The sequence below is a fragment of the Nicotiana tabacum genome, chromosome 8 (assembly GCF_000715075.1).
Source record: "Nicotiana tabacum cultivar K326 chromosome 8, ASM71507v2, whole genome shotgun sequence".
Lineage (NCBI taxonomy): Eukaryota > Viridiplantae > Streptophyta > Magnoliopsida > Solanales > Solanaceae > Nicotiana > Nicotiana tabacum.
This window is the reverse complement of record NC_134087.1, coordinates 67076248-67097457: the sequence shown is the minus strand read 5'-3', so window position 1 is coordinate 67097457 and position 21210 is coordinate 67076248.

The following is a 21210-nucleotide window of genomic DNA, read 5'->3' as shown; positions in this document are numbered from 1 at the left end:
CAAAAGGATCAAACGGCTTGTATTTCTAATTCTCCTACGAAAAGGTATGGTTATTTTCTTCACATATGCACAAAGATAGATATCCCAGACCGCTTCTGCAGCGAAAGAGAAATTTTTTTTGAGCCCTCGGTGCCAACAGCACGAAGCTTTTAGTCCTGTTTAATTGAACGGTGTCAATGACACGAAGCTTCAAGTTATGACCAAGTTTAATGTCAAAACAGTTGCACAAGATTTGCCGATTTGAACGTTCTTTGTTGATGCCATTGGCTTCCTGAAAAAAAAAACAAAGAAAACGTGAACCAAAGGAAAATTTTGGAGGACTTCTTCTATTTATAGAAGTATTAAGTCAGTTGTTGTTAGCTTGGTGAACAACAACTTTCCTTTAAAAATAAAAGTCAATTACTAGTTGACTAGTTGACTAGCATCACGTTTTAGATTCAGGTATATGGGGAGATTCGGAAGCTTTTAATGATGCGGGACTAGGTCCGATTCCATCTCGACGGAAAGGTTAAATGCATATCTGAAGGAAATTTCAACGCCACAAAATATTGTAACAGAAAGATCATTGGAGCTCGTTGGTACATAAAGGGATTGATGGAAGAAAAGGGACTAAACGAGACAATGGTCAGGCAATTATATAATTTATCATCTTATATGGAAACTTTGAGACAAAATTCAAATTGGAGAATCACGTGGTGGAAGGTTGCTTGAATCAAAGGAGAGCTAACTTGTCCTAATGGGTTTTGTCACGATCCAAACCGGTGGGCCGCGATGGGTACTTGATACCTTACTCAACCGAGTACCAACGTAACGTATCTTTCTTATTACATCATCATATACACGTGACATACAACCTAATAGGCCAACATAATCATATATCAACTCAAAATATAGGCCGACAAGGCCGTACAATCTTTCACGTACATGACATATGTCTACAAGTCTTTAAAAATACGTAAATGCCATTAAAGGTCGGGACAGAGTCTCGCCATACCAAACAATACACGTCTAAATCATACTAACCAAACAAGCAACTCCGAAGCAAATGGAGCGCACCAACATCTTCCGTTGAGCTGATAGCCTACTTGGAGGGCTCTCGACCTGTCTATCGGGACCTGCGGGCATGAAACGCAGCGTCCCCAGGCAAAAGGGACGTCAGTACGAATAATGTACCGAGTATGTAAGGCACATAAATAAGTACATAAGAGACATGAAAGAAATATAGAGTACATGACTCAACCTGAATAACTTTACAAATCATAAATTACTTTTAGCGTCATGCATATGCGTATGACTGTCATGTCGTGCGTAGGTACATGTTTCATAACATCATCAGCCTCTGAGGGCATCCCATCATATCATATCGGCCATTGTGGGCAAAATCATCATCGTATACCAGCTGATCAGGTGGTGGTGCGTATATAATGCCATAACCTTTCCCATATCCCATATACATATATATACATACATATATACCCATATATAACGCCGTTTGATACATACATATATATATGCGTATATAACGCCGTTTGAATCATATTTCAGCCACTATGGGCAACATCATCATCATATACCAGCTGATCAGGTGGTGGTGCGTATATAACGCCGTAACCTTTTCCCATATCTCATATACATATATTTACATATATACGCGTATATAACGCCATCTGGTCATGGGTCAATGCACATGAACGCAATGCATGTAAAGTACGTCAATAAAATCATTCAGAATGTCATAAGACCATTTTGCCTCTTGAGCAATATCATAAAGTTACATCTTTTAAACTTTCGTATTTTTATGAGACCCATGAACAGATGATAAAATATTATGACACATGGAAATTAAAGAACATAGATATTTCTATTACTTCTATGAGTAGAGTCACTTATGGAATTTGTGCATTTGCGCGTTTCGTTCATATCGTATGGATCATGCCAAAAGAAAGAAGGGATAACCTTAACATACCTGGAGTAGGGAAAAATTCGTATATTATTTCTTGGAAAAGATTGCACCGTACTCCTTTAGAACCGCACAATTTACATTGCTATGGTTCTAACAATTCTCGTTGGAATTGTTTGGTTGCAAGAATTTTATTGAAATGTTGCTGGATGGGGTTTGAATCCGTAATGTTTATGAAACCAAATTCTGATATGAAAATGTCTTGAATAGGATTTTAGGAAGAAACCAATTTTTGAAATGTTATGAAACTAAGCTTTGTAACGTCTTGCACTTACTTTGGTCATAAGACACTAAAGAAGAGTTTGTAAACTTTTGTTGGGAATTGTTAACGTTCTGGTTTTATATTGAAGTGTTTTTAATAAAATCTTATATTGTTATTTTTATTCTTTTGGTGGCTTACATAATCAATGCTTGGTGTCACCTTTCTTTCAAAGTGTGACACCTTGCTTTCTTTCTTTATTAGTTAGTCATTATAAGGAAGCGGTTGCTTGCCACGTTGGGGGGTTAAATCTTATCCCACTTATTAGCTAACTGGGTAATGTCCTGTTATTCAGTAATTAATTAATTACGCGTAAAATTTAAAAATTGTTTCAACTTAATTAAATACTAATATCTTTCAACATACCTTGTACACCTTACTATCATGGCTATGTAGTACCTTGTATGACATTAGTTCACAAATATTGGGTATTTTAGCTCGTCCCGAATTTTATCCCAACATGCCAAACTTGGACAAAAATTCATTTTCTTCGATTTGCTTATCTTCTCACCTTCACGAATTTACTCGTCACTTGTTTGAAAATGGCATAATACTTATAATCTCCAAATAATCTTGTCCTTGAACTGATGTCAATTATCTTACAACAAATTCAACGTACATTACTACAGGGGTGCAACATCGTCGTAACTTAATATTGCGAAGTGTGACATTACCGTAATGTAATATTGTTGGCTAGAACACTATCGTAACTTAATACTGCTGGACGTAACATCATCATAATATATTACTGTAGAGGGTGACATCATCGTAACATATTACTGCAGAGCACAACATTGTTGTAATAGAATATTGCGGGACGTAATATTGATGTAATATTACAGGGTGTAACATCATTCCTCCCTTCGAAACATTCGTCCTCGAATGTTAACTAATGCTCTTATCATTTTCTTAACTTATATCTTCCGAATACTTTAGAACTTTCCTTGCCATCTAGGCGATTGTTCTGTGAATAAGTCGAAAGTCTAGGGTATTCCACCCTTAGGCCTCCTTCTCACACCACAACTTGTAGTCGGAATCCTTCCAATCTCGTAATTGTTGCTACCTTTCATCATGCAGCCTGTACAATTTTGACCTTGTAAGTGTGCCCAATCTCTAGGCTTCATATGTAGAGCTTGATAAGATGTCTCTTTGGGCATATATGAGTATACTGAAGTTCTTTGCTCGGTACTTTGTTGAATTCACGAATATTGCTATATCTCATCGCATAGGTCCATTTAGCCATTCGTATGAATTTACTCCCATAACTCTTACTTTACTTTATCTTTGTTGAGGTCTGCCACCAAATCTCAACTTACTCTCGTTGCTTATTCCATATGTATAGATTTAAGTCCTTTAATGCTTCCTCATTACTACTCATCTTTAGAATGACGACCCTATCTCATCTCATACTTTGTGACTTTTGTCCATGCATTGTTGATTCACCTTAATATTGATCTACAATATACTACTAATAACTTGAAACTTCTTACATAATACTTTTCCCTTAAGGCTTACGTTACATAAGGGAATATTCAAAGTAATCTTCCTGATCCACTTAACGGCGATATTGTGCTTTAATAACCGTATTCTATAGCCTCCCAAGGTGATTCTCTTACGTGACTATCTTAATCCTGTACAATTCATGAATCCCTTTTTTTTCAAATTACTACTCAATCGAAGGCCCATACGTCATCCTTTATCTATCACAATTACACCCTTATTCTGCTATTAGTGCAGCATTCCATCTCTTCTAAATGCTACTTATGGAGAGTAACTCCTTTGAGTCCATTCAGGCTATACTAAGCTTACTTATAACATAGATGAGCCATTAGCTCCCTTGTTTTCATGGGTCTAATCCTGAGGACGAATCCATTTTCGTCACCTTCTCACTCGCCTTTTCTCGTTCTTACATCCAGTTCCCTTAAAACTTTGTCGCTCTACCATACCTTAGCTTGCGACCTATACATATTCATATATAAACTTTCCTTCAAGTTGTTTGCACCATAGATTTCCTTATGTTATTCTGGAATGTCAAGCAAGACATTACATCGTCTCTAACTTTTCTCTACTTTCTTAACTAGATCTCTCAATATTTAGAAATCATAGGCTGGAAGACATGTCGCCGACGATGTCGCTATCACTCCTGGTTATTGGATCTCCGTGCTTATAGCCTTTATCCGAAGTATGGACTATTCACAACTTTCTGCATTTGAGTATCTCGTATGTTGTTCACTTTTACCTTATTTACTTAAAATCTCGTATCATATCTTTTATATCCTTCATAACCTCCCTTCCACCTAGGTGTAATTTACGTCCATAACTTGAAGATCTATTATAATACTCGCACCTCTGGTACATACATAATCCGGTGGGAGCTTCATAATGAATTCTTATGAGGCTAGTACTCTTCAGTTGGTTTCATCGTAGAGCCGTTATAAACTATGGCTACTGCACTATCTCTCTTATGCCTATGCTACTTAAGAGTGATCCTGAGGCCTATAATTCTCTTGGCCCCTTCTGTTTTGCTTAATCGATGTAATTCTTTAGTTTCCTCTTTTTTTTCTGATCAGCCTTTATGTAGGCTTAAGCTATCTTCCGATATGCGACTCATGGTATTAGTTATTACTTTAGCCTTTCATAGGCGATGAGCGATATCCATGATTAAATTTTTTAATAATTCAATCCTTCGTCTATGACCTGGGCTCAATTCCTTCTTTTAACGTATACCAGAATCTTCTACGGCTGTATATGCTGCATGTATAGAACTCCAACCTCTTAAGTGCATTCATAGCGTCATTAACTCGGGATCATTGATTTAATAATTCCTTTGGTTCCTTCTTCGCTTCCTTTAAAGTAAGCTATTACTTTTCCTGATCTTTTTGCCCCTTTGTTACGTGCATACTTAGCTTATCTTAGTTCCCATGCATGCCAGAGTTTTCATGAAACTCATATGATCTCGAATATTACTTTTAATTTTACTTCTCGTTCATTAACCACGGTAGGTACCCCTTTCCTTTGGAGTGCTTACAATGTTGTTGTGAGATTTATTGTTACACAACAATTTTCTCTTTATGTCGTTGTGCTTAGGTTGAAGCCTCCTTCCTTGTTTCTTCAGCTAGTCCTTCATCGTAGTACTTAGGGAAGACTCTCTGACTCCTGTAAAGTTGTGAGCCTATTACATTGTATACTCGACGGACCTTCTGATGTCCTTCCTTGCCTATACTTATCCGTAATTACTTACTTCCACGCCCTTGTGCTTGTAGGGTTGCTTTTGAAGTAATATTTTGACTGTCTTCCAGTGTCACTCTTATTTATTTCCATAAAACTCATACGGTACCTTTAACTACCCTGACTCTTATTTGAATATATCTCCAGTATTATAAAGACAATACTGCGAGGCTGAATTCTCCATGTTGGGGTATACTACATTTATCTTGCATGATTTGCTGATTTGTTTGTAACTTCTTGACTAGCCATAACTAAGCTTTTCCTGAATCAATTACTAACTACTCGTTGGCCCATTTTCATATCAATATTCTGCGAAATTCTTTCTTGGGTTATTTCCTTGGTCTTAACTTACGTCTTGCACTGGCTCCTTAATTATCAATAATATCTCGGGCAGGAACCCTTACTTCTTCTCCTTGACGTCGTGTTTATATAATGTTCTGGAATCGAAGCATATCTGTAACATTTGGATATGTGCAATCTCATCCCTTTCTCAATTTTATCGCATTCTTCCTTTATCATACCATATTCCCCCCTTTAGGGGAGTACTAAGAGTTGGAGCTACGACGACCTGCCTACAGATGTTTCACCTTTTCATCTTTGGCGTCCTTTTACATCTTCGATGGCCCTTACTCGCCTTGCGGTAATCCTTATGTACCAAGAATAACAAAATTCCTTACTCACAATGGTGACACTTACTGTAACTGGCACATACATTCCCTTAAGCTTAACTTTGCTCACATTGCTTGCTGTAGGGAAGCGTCTTCCTGAATGACCATTCTCTAAATTTCTCATGAATCTTCTTTTGTCGTCTATTTTATTATTAGCGGAACAAAATCTGAAGTTCTTATGATGGCGACTATCACCAGTCACTCAGTCCCTAATTCATGTTTAGTTTATCTTGTTCACCAATCCATACTGGTTTATTTTTCTCTAGGGTCTAACTTTTCCTCCTGGTAATCACGCTAGAGTTGCTAATTTTTATTTCTTGAAATGAGAACAGGATTGTATGGCATATACTCTTTTATTGTCCTAAGGCCTGTCACTTCTCGTTTCTTCTTTCACTTGACTATAGATTTTGTAATATTGTCATCTTTTGATATACCGTTGTGATACATGTATCACATCTTACTCATAATGCTTTATTAACTCTTTTCTTATTTTCCACTAAGATTTATGCCTATGACTTTATTCTGAAAACTTGAAAAAGACATTCTTTTGCTCTTAGCTTCCTTTTGCTCTATCCAATGGCTCTTCAAGTTGCTTAACGTTCTTGCTTTACTAGGGACGCGAGCCACACTAAGGTAATATTTATCCCTTCAAGGCTTATAGTGCATGACTTTGTAGTACTCATATCTGGATGCACTATTTTAGAGTGCACCATCTGGTGTCTCATAAAGAGATCTATTAGCATATTTACAATATCCTTCGGAAATGTCAACTGACACAATCAATTCATCCATCATATCTTCTTATACTACTTTTGTTAATCTACATAGGGCATACCTGGAATGGTTGCGGCCAATTGTATATACCTCTGTTACTATTGAGTATAACTCAAAAAGCTTATGTTCCTCTGCCTCAATTATAAACGTCGTTAGCCTTCATTAATTGGGTGCCTCGTACTCTTCTTCTTCTTGCTTCTTTTGCTTGTTGAAACTTGTATTTATCTTTTTAATCTCTCATTGTCTTTTACTATAAAGATGGATAGATATTCTTGCCTTAAGGCTTCTTATAAGGAAGCTTGTACCTTTCCGTACACCCATGATCTGCTAAAGACCTTACATTTACTTATCGTAGGCATTATACAAAAATTCAATTCCTCTGACTCAGCTCTTCCAAAACTATCTCTCTGTCCAATCTTTCTTTCTCGATGTAGGTATCGTCTTATTACGAATAATAGAAAAAGAATTTCGAAATTTGAATTCTTATAAGTGAGCTCTATCACACGATCTAGAGTAAGAAGAAAAAGTGACAATCCTAAATGCCATGTAGCCTCCTGCTTATAAGTGTGGTGCACGACACACCCATAAACAAGACTCTACTAGACACGGCTTGTAGACTTCCTAGAACAGAACTGCTCTAATACCACTTTTGTCACAACCCAAACCAATGGGCCGCGACGGGCACCCGGTACCTTACTCAACCGAGTACCACCGTAATGTAACTTTCTTATTACATCATTATATACAGGTGACATACGGCCTAATAGGCCAATATAATCATTTATTAACTCAAAATATAGGCCGGCAAGGCCGTACAATCTTTCAAGTACATGACATATGTCTACAAGCCTCTAAGAATACATAAATATCATAAGGGTCGAGAGAGAGTCTCGCCATACCAAACAATACACGTCTAAATCATACTAACCAAAAAAGCAACTCCGAAGCAAATGGAGCGCACCAACATCTTCCGGTGAGCTGATAGCCTACTTGGAGGGCTCTCGACCTGTCTATCGGGACTTGTGGGCATGAAACGTAGCGTCCCCAAGTAAAAGGGACAGTACGAATAATGTACCGAATATGTAAGGCATATAAATAAGTACATAAGAGACATGAAAGAAATATAGAGTACATGACTCAACCTGTAAGTCTGAATAACTTTGCAAATCATAAATTACTTTTAGTGTCATGCATATGCGTATGACTGTCATGTCGTGCATAGGTACATGTTTCATAACATCATCAGCCTCTAAGGGCATCCCATCATATCATATCGGTCATTGTGGGCAAAATCATCATCGTATACCAGCTGATCAGGTGGTGGTGCATATATAACGCCATAACCTTTTCCATATCCCATATACATATATATATACATACATATATACGCGTATATAACGCCGTTTGAGTACATACATATATATGCGTATATAACGTCGTTTGAATCATATTTCAACCACTGTGGGCAACATCATCATCATCATATACCACCTAATCAGGTGGTGGTGCATATATAACGCTGTAACTTTTTTCCATATCCCATATACATATATTAACATATATACGTGTATATAACGCCATCTGGTCATGGGTCAATGCACATGAATGCAATGCATGTAAAGTACGTCAATAAAATCAATCGGAATGTTATAAGACCATTTTGCCTCTTGAGCAATATCATAAAGTAACATCTTTTCAACTTTCGTATTTTTCTGAGACCCATGAACAGATGATAAAATATTATGACACATGGAAATTAAAGAACATAGATATTTCTATTACTTCTATGAGTAGAGTCACTTATGGAATTTGTGCATTTGCACGTTTCGTTCATATCGTATGGATCATGCCAAAAGAAAGAAGGGATAGCCTTAACATACCAGGAGTAGGGAAAAATTCGTATATTATTTCTTGGAAAAGATTGCACCGTACTCCTTTAGAACCGCACAATTTTACATTGATATGGTTCTAACAATTCTCGTTGGAATTGTTTGGTTGCAAGAATTTTATTGAAATGTTGTTGGATGGGGTTTGAATCCGTAATGTTTATGAAACCAAATTCTGGTATAAAAATGTCTTGAATAGAATTTTAGGAAGAAACCAATTTTTGAAATGTTATGAAACTAAGCTTTGTAACGTCTTACACTTACTTTGGTCATAAGACACTAAAGAAGAGTTTGTAAACTTTTGTTGGGAATTGTTAACGTTCTGGTTTTATATTGAAGTGTTTTTAATAAAATCTTATATTGTTATCTTTATTCTTTTGGTGGCTTACATAATCAATGCTTGGTGTCTCCTTTCTTTCAAAGTGTGACACCTTGCTTTCTTTATTAGTTAGTCATTATAAGGAAGCGGTTGCTTGCCACGTTGGGGGGTTAAATCTTATCCCACTTATTAGCTAACTGGATAATGTCATGTTACCCAATAATTAATTAATTACCCGTAAAATTTAAAATTTGTCTCAACTTAATTAAATACTAATATCTTTCAACATACCTTGTATACCTTACTATCATGGCTATGTAGTACCTTGTATGGCACTAGTCCACAAATACCGGGTATTTTAGCTCGTCCCGAATTTTATCCCAATATGCCAAACTTGGACGAAAATTCATTTTCTTTGATTTGGTTACCCTCTCACCTTCACGAATTTACTCGCCACTTGTTTGAAATGGCATAATACTTATAATCTCCAAATAATCTTGTCCTTGAACTGATGTCAATTATCTTACAACAAATTCAACGTACATTACTACAGGGTGCAATATCGTCGTAACTTAATATTGTGAAGTGTGACATTACCGTAATATAATACTGTTGGATAGAACACTATCGTAACTTAATACTGTTAGACGTAACATCATCGTAATATATTACTACAGAGGGTGACATCATCGTAACATATTACTTCAGAGCATAACATTGTCGTAATAGAATATTGCGGGACGTAATATTGATGTAATATTACAGGGTGTAACAGGTTTCAAGTGGATTCTTACCAAATTTGGTAATCCACGCCCATAAAGAGCTAGTTTTGAGCCGTATTATTTTTGGAATCTAATGCCTAGTTCTATGTTGATGGTGCAATACGGATACTATGGTATTTACCAATTTTTTCTCAAATACGGAGAGGAAAACAAGATGGTTCACCTTGGTATATCGGACAGTTTGGTTAAGGGATTAATAAATAGACGTTGTCTTCACTTGTACTTCAAGTCTCCTCTTCGATTTTGGCAAGCCTACACCCCGACAAGCCTTGAAGTAGGGGCATTTGTAGACAATTAAATTTTTTATCAAATTTAAATCCATAAGTAATTTGGATTTTGCCATAAATTAAATATATATTGGTCTAATTAAGTAATATGGAATGATATAACTAGGTTTGTTATTTAAATCCAATTAAATTGATTTAACTAAAAGTCCAATGTATTATTGGGCTAGCCCGTCAGTTGGTCTTTTATCAAATGGACCGACCCATAAGCTTCAAGCCCAATGATCCACTAGGGTTTTTTTGGAGACTACTCCACCCCACGCCTATATAAAGGGGTTAAAGGAGAAGGCTAAGGGACAAGCAAGTAAGCAGGAGGAAAGGCAAAAGAAGCTCTGAAGAGTAGCATCAAGGTCTCCATCCATATTTGCAATCATCGCATGTGGTCAAATTCCAAAGGTGAACTTAAATCACAAGCGGCCAGCTTCAAATCTTCCGTTCGTTATAACCCAACACCAAATCCTGGTTCGTGACGACCTTCAAATAGTTCGTGACGTACTACAAATCTAAAATCCGTCAAGTTCAAGATCAAGCTCTCAAGCTCTTGAACCATCGTCCGTGAGGAGAAGAATCAGAGGACTACATCTCTTTAGATTTAGAGATACTTTTAGAGATTGTAACCCCATCACTTGAAATTGAATATACTATTTGTCGCTATATTTCTTGTCTTGATTATTATTTTTCAGGAACGAAATTTAGTTGTTACAATGGTATCTCGTACAAATTTCATAAATCTTTCAAGGTTCGGAGAAATTTCTGTTGGTAGTGGCAGAAAAGAAGCTTGTTCTCACCGCTTCCGGGCGAAGCAGCATCCTCCGCTAGTTCAGCTAGCATTTCTTCGTAAGCTTTGTCTACCTCTGGTTGTGATTCAGCAAGTCCAAAATTTCTTCGTTCCGAACGGATCCAATCTCTGAAAAGTACTGATTTTTCCAAGCTCTCCCTCATAGACGCTCTATAATCACCGAGTCGAAGTCTTGCTTGACTGAAAGCGCTCTCCGATGTCACTGTTGAAGCTTGATAGTTAAAATGTCTCGGGCCATCCTTGAAAGAATCAGAAAGTATTTTTCTTTGTCCTTCCATCATTCCAAAATATTAAAGGAGCCGTCGGGATTCACTTCCTCAATTCCCTGTGACAAATAAACTTCAAGCTAATTTAGTTGTGAAAATTACTACTACTAGAACCTTGAGAACCCCTGAACCTGGCCCAAGCAATAAGTGCTCTTACTCCGCAGTTCTTTTAGATGATTGAGAACTAGAAAAAGAAGGATTTGGAACATTTGGTCTAACATGATCTAATGCAATTTGATAAGCACTATAAATAGTTTGAGCATTTATTTTAATTGAGGCTTGTGCTTCCGAAAGTTTAGACAACTCCTCATATTCAAGTGCTAAACCATTATAAACAGGTTTATACCAAAATTGAGGGCCTCTTAATTTCATAGTAGGATTTAACAAGGCAGCAATACCATAAATAGGGGGAATAAGAAAAAAAAATTTTAAACTTTTTTCTCATAGAATCAATAGCTTGTTCATAAATTTCCCCACCCTCTAAAAAATGAGCAAACAAATTTGCAAGTTCTGCAATATAAACTAAACAGTTAGAAATAGTCGGATAATATTGCCCAGAAAATTCATTTGTAGCAATATGAAATTTTTCTAAAAAAATCTACAGCATTTTAACATTAGCCCAATCCGCATTTGTAAGGTGCTCATCATCATCACTTACATGAGCATTAAACGTTGAGTTTATGTGGTTTCTATATTCATATACAACAACTAAACTTTCATACATGTAATTCCATCTAGTTGGACAAGCTTTAGGAACCTTTCTTTCTCTTAGGCCAAATTTATCGCATCTTTTAAAATATTCTCTAAGTCTACTTCTACGGTTTGAATAAAAAAGCCAGTTAAGAGACATTTTAACCTTTTCAATTTCAACATTTAAAATTCTCATGTCATCACCCACAATTAAATGGTAAATATGACAAATACATCTAACATGAAAAATGTTACTAAATACAGGATTTAGTGTAGTGGTAAGCAAGGCTACAAAATTAGTGTTACTAGTAGCATTATCTATTGAAATTGATATTATTTTATCACTAATGTAAAAATATCTACAAATATCCGTAACCGTGCTAGAAATAAACTGCCTTGTGTGACGTGATATTCTATAAGCAATAATGCGCTTTTGCATTATCCAATCCTCATCAAACCAATGACTGGTAACAGTAAGATAATCACAGTTATTACCACTTCTACCAATATCAGTAGTAATAGCAACACGATAATTTATATGAGTAAATAAATAGCGCAAATATTGTTTATATTCATATTTATATTTATAAATATCGCTCTTTACAGTTGTGCGAGGCCATCCTTTATAAGTACGATTAAAAACTTTTCTAATATAATGCACAAAGCGAGGGTTAGAAGGAAAACTATAGGGTAAGCACATAATAGTAACCATTTTTGCCAATTCTTCTCGATCTTTTCTTGGATCATAATATAAAACATCACCGGTAATAGTGTTAATTCCCGGTTGAAATTGATTTGACCCGGTACTAAGGTCAGCCTGACTAGGTACACTTGTCCCCTCGGCCAAAGCTTTCATACGAAGATATTTAACTTTATCTTGAGTGTGTAGCATTATGTATCTCCTCAAACCCCCCTCCTTTGACCTCCAACATATTTAAAAGCTAACTCCTTGCCACAAGTTTTACACTTAGCCCTATTTTTTTCTCTTAATTGAGTAAATATGGCCAAACAAGGGATATTTCGCTCCGTTTAGAAGACTGTCTATAAAACGTAGGGGTAATAACAGGAGGGTCAGACGGGGGCATCATTTAGATTATTATTAGTTGGGTTAACTTCAGCAATAGGACTAGTGAGTGTATCGTCATCCGGTTGCGTTTCATCAAAATCTATTTCTTCATCATCATTTTCATCAAGAGTTGGATTACCATAAGGAGCATTCATATATTCATGATTTAATTGTTCACCAACTCCAACATTATGCAAGTATTGACTCTTAGTAAATTGTAATAAAGTATTATCACTATCAAGAATAGAAGCAACTGTAGGACGGGTATCAGGTTTAGGGGAGCCTGGGGAATTGGAGGAGGAATAGATTGGCCACTAAATTCGCCACTCTTGGATTTTTCCTTATTTTTACTAAATATTTTTTTAACGAAAAATCCATCTTAATTAATCAAACAATACAAAGTAAATAAAACAAACAAAACTATACTATTAAAACTTAAGAGTTGGAACGAGTTTACCGAATTGAAGAACAACTTGTTGAAAATTAATTATTATTGAAGACCTGAAGACTTCAATTCACCAACTTCACAATTTTTGACAAACTGCAACAATAAAGTAAGCAATTATAGAAGAAAATTAGAGAGAGATTGATGATTTGGTGAGAAAAATGAAAGATTGAGGGGATATTTATAGTTGAAAATAGGGAAAAGTGTAATTATAAAAAGTTTGAAGTTAAAACAAAGTTGGAGGGAGGGGGGGGAGGAGGGGGAGGGGGAGTTAAATGGCTATTTCTATTTTGGCAACCTAAACGACTTCTTTTTAAATGCCCTAACAGGCAGGTTTTTTTTTAAAATTTGGAGTCGTTGGGCCCGTTTAGGACTGGTTACGACCGCTTGAACCGGCCCACTTCTCAGCCGGTCCCGAACCCGATCCCAAATGGTCCTGGTCTCGCGGGCTTCATGCACAAGACCGGCCCACTATCCAGTCCACCTCCCCACAGTCCCGGTCCTATCCGGTTAGGACCGTTTAGGCCCACAACCCTTTGGGCTTGCGATCCTGGGCCAGGCCCGATCCTAATCAGCCCACATGCCACCCTTAATTGTTAGGCTGGATCCGTCTAACTTTAGCAACATGATTCTTATTAAGGTGTTTCTTAATTTTATTTTAAAAGTAAATCTTCGATTATTAAGATATTGTCTTTAAATATGAAAAAAATATGTCGTAAAAATATTTGTTTGGTTAAACACACTCCAAATATTCGTGTGATGGTGGTCAACGATGATGAGTATAAAAAGGTGGCTGATGCAAAAGCGGATGCAGATGGGAGGGGTGGGTTCACGTGAACACATCCTCCTCTTCCTAAATCATATATTAGTACCAATGAATTTCAGCTCAACTACTTAAATTAGCACGGGTAAATCCAAGCTCAAGTGATCATTTTAGTGTATTTGTAAAGAGATGCACCTTCTACCTTTCAATTAGGAGTTCGATCCTATACACTTTCTTCTTTTAAATTATGTTTTAATTAACAAATAGGGTTAAACCTCATGCCCTATCGTTTTTCTAATTAAACACTTTGTTTTTGTTTCTTTTTTTCCCCATTTTTGTTGGTCACATTTTTTTCCTTCTCTTTCTTTAGTCTTTATTTTGAATTTTAAAATTGCTAAACCAAAAAATACATCTCTCGGATATCTTCTCAGAAACTCAGGTCTTTAGCGCTCATAGTGCACTTATGCTCTTGAAATTTTGAATAGCCTCTGGATTGATGGTGATAGTTGGTGGCAGTGATAGCTGGTTGGTGGTGTTATCGTGAAGGTCGTTAGGGGTGCTTACTAGTGGAGGTTGTGCGTTGGATGGTTGTGCAGTGTTGACTGATGATGGTAGTTGACAGTTGAAGGGGTTGAACAAAATTTGAACAGTGGTTCGGTGGTTCTCTAGTGGAGGCTAATGGAGGCGTTGTGCAATCGTAATGGGCGGAGTGACAGTGAAAATATCACATTTGCATGAATCTTTAAGTTTACAATATTTTAATGATTTTTAAATTAGTACAAATCGGAATGAGTCAACCTATAAAGAATAAATGAAAACAAACGAAGGCTAAATAAAATACTATTGCGTCCTGTTTGACTAAAAGATATTGAAACTTTTTTTATTAAATCAATTAAAGAAGATGAAAAGATAAATCTCAGCCAAGTATAATAAAATCTAGATTGAAAGATGCAAAGAATGAACAAGATGAATAATATTTCTTAATATCTCGAAACCGAATGATTAAGCGTAAATATGATAACTTTGAATATAGAAAGGTATTGCAATGAATGCTCTTAACCAAAGGTAAATATGATATATCGATCTCAGAACTGAGATAAGTAAAAGTTGTCCCCCCCCCCTTGTATTCACTTCTCTCCCTCTATTTATAAGGGACAATCCCCTCTTGAACCCTAAAAATGTATTACATAAAGAATAATCAGAAAGCATATTCCAACTGTCTCCTACTACGCCTACACTACTGCAGACGTTGTGTGCTTGCTAACCGCTGTCGGTCGACACCCTTTACTATGACCAAAGGACGCTGCGTCGTAAGGGCTTCGCCTCTCGCCGTACTTGTTAGTGGTCGTGGTCGCCCAAATTTGGACCTATACAGTTAGTCCCTCCGCTTGTCGAGGTTGCGGCTCGGTGCGCCCTCGATAAGCGGACATCGCCTATACCTGTGGAGAAATTTGGCTTATGAATCGTAATGGTTTGGCCAACAACGAAAGGGTAGCGTGCTTTACGATATCCTGGGTGGTGTGTCTTATTGGGAAATGATGTCACTTCCACGTGCGTCATCATTGCGCGCGTTTCCAAGATAGAGACTAATGGTTTACCGCTTCGATTTCGGTGCCATTTGCAGCCTTCCGCTTCGATTCTGGCGTTACCCAACCCTATAAATAGGTGGAGGGTTTGTTTTTTCAAAACCTCTTGGCTATTTCTTCTTTGGTTATTCCTTCTCATACCTTCAGCTTTTGCTCTAGCGATTTCTTTTCTTTCTCTCTTCCGTTCATCATTCTTCGGTTTTTCTATTTTATCAACACATCTTCCGCCATAGATATGCCTAGAACACAACGATCTCGTGGGGGGATTTCTGATGCCACCCCGCTATCCATAGCGCTCCCTTCCGGTGGTGAGGACATGACAGTGGAGGAAGGGGATAGTTTTCTCACCGTGGATGAGTTACTGCCGAGACACCCCCATGTCTTGAAGTGACTTTCTTAAAGAACCTGCTCCTACTCCCGCTTCGGTAGTATCTGAAACTGAGCAAGCCCATATAGATGCCCTCCGCACTAAATACAACATTCCCCCTCATGTCGAGATAGTTCCGGCGGGAAGGAACTTCGTGGAGGTCCATAGACCGGGGTATTGTGCCTTTTATGAATACTCCTTTGTGATTGGTCATTCCTTCCCTCTTCTCCCGTTAGCAGAAGAATTTTGTCGATTCTATCAGGTTTGCCCCGCACAGCTTTCTCCGTACACGTACAAAATACTTTTGGTGTTGACAAAATACGCGGAGTTGGCAGGGTGTGAAGTTAATATTCACCATCTCCTGCACCTGTTTTCCCCTAGTTTTCACAGGGGAACTATGGTGCATTTGAGGCACCATGGAACCAAAAGGCTGGTGGTCGGAACTGACAATCGGGCGAGCCGTAAATTTTGGCATAAGTATTTCTTCGTCAGAACTGAACACATTGTGTCGGACCCCACTAGATTTCCGGAGCGGTGGAATGAGAATCGTAAGTGTCATAACTTGTTTACTCTTTTCTCTTTTTTTATGTCCAACTTGGTATTTATTTGCGGCTCTCTTTTGCAACTATGGGGCGTCCACCTCGCCCCATCGCCGGTATAAGGGATTGGGTAGCTCGTTTGCTGCTTCATGCAGTGGAGACTCGAGACTGGCCCGCTTTTGTGAAACGCTTTGGACCGAAGGTCTCATCCGGTAAGTGTCTTCCCCTGTACCGCTCTTCGGTCGTTTGCCATTGTCTACTGATACGACTCTTTATGATGACAGGTCGTGGAGATTCTAGGTGGAGGGCCCCAGCCCCTGCATTTCGCCAGGTCGTCGCCTCCGCAAGAATGCAACTCACTTTGTATGAGTCCGTCTGAGAGGGTCATGCTCAGTTGGTACAGGTGAGAGACTCCTCTCGGGATATGGTTGTAAGGGAAGAGATCTCTTCTTTACCGGTCCATCACCTCGTGGATGAGTCCTCTATTGGGACAAATCTTCGTTAAGAAAAAAAAGGAGGGTAGAACTCGGGAAAGACGTGGTCGTTTATTGGTAAGAGTGGGACGGGTGCGTCGGAGACGGCACCGGTGCCCGCGTTTATGGCCGATGCCATTTTAGCGGGAAGGTCACCCCAAACAGAAGGGGTTTACCAAGGAGGGGGGTATGTGCGCTCCGCCGAGGGTGGCGCATCATCTACTGTAGGAGGAGGCTTACACGCCGAGGGTGATGGCTCGGGTTCGGACGTCGACCCAGGGGATGTTAGCGAGTTTTTGGAGCGTCACACTCACGTAGAGGTCAGAATGGAGGGTTCTGATCGACACATAGTCGTCCTTGGGACTACGACTTGCTGTCGAACAACGATCAGGTGGCGTCCGTTTTTGCCCCTTTATGTGCTGCTCCTGAGAGCGAGGCACTTAGAGCGATGAGTGATGCAGAGTTGTCACGGAGCGTTTTCGGCATGGCTCTTCGGGTGAGTGCCTTTCTTTTCTTTTTGTCGTTGGATCTGTTTTACTATTCTTGGCCCATCTCTTTGTTTTAACTTGGTTTTTCATATTAGAGCCTCATTATGGAGATAGAGCGCGAGCGTCAGGAAAGGAGGAGGATGACCATCTATGGGAAGATGTGCTCTAAGTATCAAGAATACCGTACCAAGCATCGTGCGATGGTCGACATTTTCACTCAGGATCGCGAATTTCAGCTGTTTCGCGATGGGCTTAAGCAGAGGGAGGATCAGTTGGCGCGTAAGGTCGAGGAATTGAAAGAGCGAGACGAGGACCTTATGAAGGCCGCCGCCTGTTGTAGTGAGCTTGAGGAAGCCCTTAAGGTCAAGGAAAATGAGGTTGAGCTAAATAAGGGAGTGGTGGCTGAAAAATGCCGACCTCCAAGCAAAGGTGGCCAATTTAACCGTCGAACTAAACACGAAGGCAACTGAGGTTGTCGACCTTAAGGGTGAATTGAGCGCAACTGTTGATAGATTGGCCCACGCCGAAGGGGTTAGGGCAACTACCGTCTCTGAGGCAGCGACTCTCGAAGACGCCTTCCGTGTTTGTAGACTGGAGCAGGGCAAGGAGGTGGAGGCGTCTGCGCTTAATGTAGCGGGACTTGAGGGGCGTATTCAAGGTTTGGAGGCGGAATTGTCCGCATTAAATGAGCAGGTGGCTTTTTGAAAAAGAAGGACGTACGACATCAGTCACAACCCTCTACATCCCATGCTTCGGTTGATCCTGCCATGCCTCGCCATTTGTATGAGCTGTGGGTTCACGCTGAAGCCCGGCTTAATGTGTACAAGGCTCTTTATGCTGACGGGAGGGCGTCTGAGACGGAGCTTCAGGATGTGCGTTCCAAGGCCCGTGCAGCTCGTGAGGCATGCGGGTATGACCCCCTCACGCCTGGCGGGGATGATGTTAGTTCTGGTGATGCGGACAAACTTGCCTCCGATTCTTGGTACTATGAGGTGTATGCCACAGGGAATGATGTGGCATAGTATTTGGTTGTATTTACTTTTGCTTCGCCATTTTTGTGAGGGCGTTTCTGAGCCCTTTGTAAAAACAAATATTTGTAATATATTTGTTATGATGAAAAATCATTTTGGTCGTGTACCTTTGAGTTGTTGTTTCTTTTCTCCGGTTTGTTTGACGATGAATTTGCCGCAGTCATGTTACTCTAAATCTTTGTTGAAATGTTAAACCCATTGTGTTGTGAGTTTAATTGAACTCTTTTCGTTAGCAACGGCCTTGGCCGTAGGGAAATTACTTTCGAGCTAGTGCCGAAATAGTATCTCGTCGTGGTTCGTATGAAGTCAAACTTTCCTTCGACGATGGCCTTGGCCATTGGGATGTTACTTTAGAGCTGGTGTCGAAGTAGTATCCCGCCGTGGTTCGAATGAAGTCGAACTTTTCTTCGACGATGGCCTTGGCCATTGGGATGTTATTTTTGAGATGGTGTTGAAGTAGTATCCCGTCGTGGTTCGAATGAAGTCGAACTTTTCTTCGACGATGTCCTTGGCCATTGGGATGTTACTTTCGAGCTGGTGTTGAAGTAGTATCCCGTCGTGGTTCGAATGAAATCGAACTTTTCTTCGATGATGGCCTTGGCCATTGGGATGTTACTTTCGAGCTGGTGTCGAAGTAGTATCCCGTCGTGGTTCGAATGAAGTCGAACTTTTCTTTGGCGTTCTATTTCATTTGATGGAGTGTCGTATGTACCGGTTTTTATTAATATCTTGGAGATGTGTTGATTTTGCATACATAATGGTGTGATTTTATTTATATATCGGAGATACATGTCGAGTTCATACATATAATGGCGGTACATGTCGATTTCGTGCATACGATGGAGATTCTTTATATCTAGTCCCTTCATTGCTCGACCTTGAGATGTCATCAGTAAGCGGGGCAATGAATAATACTTCGAGCCTCGAGATGTCCCCCTCGTCGCCTCATTAAAAACCTCCCCGAGAAAACCCGATTGGGACAAAACCTGGGTGAGGGAAAAAGACTTCATTTGGTCACGGAGTGCCTTATTCTCATTTTCCATCTCCTTCATTTTCTTTAAAAAGGCTGCAAGCGTATCATTACCTGCGTCATTAGCAACATGAGTGTTACCTGTACAGGGGGCATCTTGCTCATCAGCATTTATCGTGACATCTGCATGTGCAACATTTCTGTTATCCCTTTGGGCGGGTTTATCAAGTATGGTGTTCCGAATACTTGTTAGCCATTCTTCCAGCAGTCTTCTTACTGCCGGTGGTGCCTCTCCTGTTGCAGATGTGGAGGCTTCCTTTTTGCGCGAAGCAGTCACGCTTTCGTGTGGGGGAGGTGAAGCGTCTCCCCTGGGTGTGGTGTTCGGTGTTTCATTTTTGTTATCTTCTCTGCTATCTTCGTTGATGGTGTTCAGGAGGTTGGTTGTGACGGCTACTTTTGCTTTTTGCCTTGCATCTCCTTTCTCTGTCATTATTAGTTTGTACAAAGCTAGGAAGAGGTGATTATCCCTTTCTAGATGAGACTAAAATCTTAGCTAGAGAAATCCCCACAGACGGCGCCAAATTGTTTGACCAAAAGATATTGAAACCTTTTTGATTAAATCAATTAAAGAAGATGAAGAGGTAAATCTCAGCCAAGTACAATAAAATCTAGATTGAAAGATGCAAGGAATGAACAAGATGAATAATATTTCTTAATATCTCGAAACCGAATGATAAGCGTAAATATGATAACTTTGAATGTAGAAAGATATTGCAATGGATGATCTTAGCCAAAGGTAAATATGATATATCGATCTCAGAACTGAGATAAGTAAAAGTTGTCCCCCCCCCCTTGTATTCACTTCTCTCCCTCTATTTATAAGGGACAATCCCCTCTTGAACCCTAAAAATGTATTACATAAAGAATAATCAGAAAGCATATTCCAACTGTCTCCTACTACGCCTACACTACTGCAGACGTTGTGTGCTTGCTAACCGCTGTCGGTCGTCATCCTTTACTACGACCAAAGGACGCTGCGTCGTAAGGGTACTCGTTAGTGGTCGTGGTCGTCCAAATTTGGACCTATACACGTCCCAAAGTTCACTATTTCTGATGCTAGTCATAAATGCAATATATCAAGAATTATTTGAATATATATAATTTTTTTTCGAATGAAGTTGGAGGGTTTATAACGCGATAGTATTATATTACTGGGAATAAGTCCTAATTAAACTGTTTCAACGATGACTTTCAAAGACCGAACAGCTAGATTCTTTTTTGCTATTATTTGGAACTTTGACTTTTAGAAATTGCAAAAATAGATCTCGTAGAGCACTAGATTTCGGGTTGTTACGCAAATAAATTCGTCCTTTTCCTATTTGTAATATTTTGGAATATATGTATTAATCTAAGTAGTGAAATCCATAATAGAAAATGAATATCCAGAAAACTCAAAAATTTAGCTAAAAACTCTAAAACCAAAGCTATATGAAAATCCAGTTTGGTAATTGAGCAACATACACATTTCACGGAAAGTACTTACTGATATCCGGTATAAATAATTTAA